A 2,831-nucleotide genomic window follows, 5' to 3' on the forward strand; every position below is an offset into this window, starting at 1 on the left:
CCTCCGTCTCAGAAGCACTGTGTTCACCCGGCCTATCAACCCAGCTTGGGTCTGTCACCTCATCATCCTCCGATTCCTCAGTCTGCTCCCCCCTCGGACTTCCTGCCCTGACAACAACTTCACCACTGTCTGACAACCGTGTCTCCTCATCGTCCGACACCTCTTTACACACTTCTTCCACTACGTCAACAATGTAATCATCACCCACAGATTGCGACCGCTGGAAAACCTGGGCATCGGAAAAGAGCTCAGCAGCAACCGGACAAGTGGTTTGTGACTCTGGGAAGGGTCCAGAAAACAGTTCCTCAGAGTATGCCGGTTCAAATGCCAAATTTTCCTGGGAGGGGGCAGACTGGGGGGAAGGAGGCTGAGGTGGAGGAGTGCTGATTTCGGTGACATGGGTGGACTGCGTGGAAGACTGACTGGTGGACAAATGGCTAGAAGCATTGTCCGCAATCCACGACATCACCTGTTCGCACTGTTCTGGCCTCAACAGTGCTCTACCACGGGTCCCAGTAACTGGAGACATGAACCTAGGGAGTGTAGCTCTGCAGCGTTCCCCTGCTCCCTCATCAGCAGGTGGTGTCTCACCCCGCCCAGGACCACAGCCTCTGACCCTTGCAGTAGTGGGACGCCCACGCCCTCTTCCTCTACCCCTAGCCCTCGGGTTCAAAATTTTCAAAATTAAAGTGTAAACTGTAAAAAAAATTTTTTGGGGGGGTTTGTGTTTTTTTGTGTTTTTGTTTTTTTAAGAAAACAATGCTATCCTATTGCTATGGCTAGTTTCTAACCTACACTGACAGCACACAACAGGATTTTGTGTTGTGCCTGATGACTTTTAGTTTTGAAAAAAAAAAAAGAAAAGAAAAAGCAGACTGTGCCTAATTCAATCAAACCCCTAATAAATTGTCCCACTTAGGTGTTTGAGAAGTATATGTGTGTCACTAAGAGCTATACAGAACGTTCGCAAGACTCCCTGCAAATTCGTCACAATATGGTACTAGCAGTGGCGTAACTACGGGAGGCAGGGCCCCATAGCAGATTTCTGAATTGGTCCCCCTTTCCGCTTAAAAAAATATACATATTTATATGCTCACAAATGTGAGTTACAGTTGCACGGTATACACAGTACATATATAGAGCATAATGCAGTATATATACACTTCATACATTGTGTAGACATACATACACATGACAGATACAGCATATATACATCACATACATGTTACACACATATTGGGGCAGATTTACTTACCCGGTCCATTCGCGATCCAGCGGCGCGTTCTCTGCACTGGATTCGGGTCCGGCCGGGATTCATCAAAGCAGTTCCTCCGACGTCCACCAGGTGGCGCTGCTGCGCTGAAGTCCGCTGGAATGCCTCGAAATACACCGGCCTATCCAGGATGAAGGTGAGTGAAATTTTCGCGACACAATTTTTTTTCTAAATGCGGCGGTTTTTCCGAATACGTCGGGTTTTCGTTCGGCCACGCCCCCCGATTTCCGTCGCTTGCATACCGGCGCCGATGTGCCAAATTCCGATCGCGTGCGCCAAAAACCCGGGGCAATTCAGGTACAATCGGCGCAAATCGGAAATATTCGGGTAACACGTCGGGAAAACGCGAATCGGGCCCTTAGTAAATGACCCCCATTATGTTGTACAATGTATATCTATATAATGGTGTACATAATGGTGTCCATTCTTTTATCAGGTTGGATGACGGGGCCCCCTGACACTGTGGGCCCCATAGCAGCTGCTATGGCTGCTACCACTGTAGTTACGTCCCTGGGTACTAGCCGCACTACTAGTGCCAGCAAGGCCAGCCACAAGCTAATTAACAAAATATATATATATATAACGCTATTGTAGGCCTAAGAAAGTCGGTTGGGTTCTTGTATACCTAGTTTCTAACCTACACTGACAGCACACAACTGGATTTTAAGTCACTTTAAGTTTTGAAAAAAAAAATAAAAAATCGTCCCACTTAGGTGTTTGAGGTGGATATGTGTGTCACTAAGAGCTAAATACAACGTTCCCAAGTCTCCCTGCAAATTCCTCACAATATGGTACTAGCTGCACTACTAGTGCCAGCAAGCCCAGCCACAAGCAAACCAAAAAAAAAAAAAGTATAACGTTATTGTAGCCCTAAGAAGGGCTGTTGGGTTCTTGTAGAATCACTCCTGCCTAACACTATTCTAATAGAACAGCCTAACGCTTTCCCTGACCAGCAGCAGCTCTCTCCCTAGCGGCATCCAGACAGAGAATGATCCGAGCAGCGCGGGCAGGGGCTAGTCTATCCCAGGGTCACCTGATCTGGCCAGCCAACCACTGCTATCTACGTGTAAGGGTACCACGTCATGCTGGGTGGAGTGCAGAGTCTCCTGGCTTGTGATTGGCTCTGTTTCTGGCCGCCAAAAAGCAAAACGGCGGGAGCTGCCATTTTCTCGAGCGGGCGAAGTATTCGTCCGAGCAACGAGCAGTTACGAGTACGCTAATGCTCGAACGAGCATCAAGCCTGGACGAGTATGTTCGCTCATCTCTAATGACTTTGTTTTGGTAACTCCATCCCTTAAAGAATTGACGTAGATGAACAATAAATTTTTTATGACAATAGGTGTTTTTTTAAGAATTTATTTAATCCTGATTCTTCATTAACATCCATTTATCTGTATTTTGCTTTATAAAATTACATTTGTCTCATAATTTGTGGTAAATATTTAGTTGTTTTACAATTCTTGCTGACGAAACATGTAGATTTGTTCTGCTTAAAGGAAATCTACCATTTGTTTTTATGCATTGTGAACCAAACATACTTTGAGAATGCTGTAGTGAT

This window comes from Engystomops pustulosus, chromosome 1 (assembly GCF_040894005.1).
Source record: "Engystomops pustulosus chromosome 1, aEngPut4.maternal, whole genome shotgun sequence".
Taxonomy (NCBI): Eukaryota; Metazoa; Chordata; class Amphibia; order Anura; family Leptodactylidae; genus Engystomops; species Engystomops pustulosus.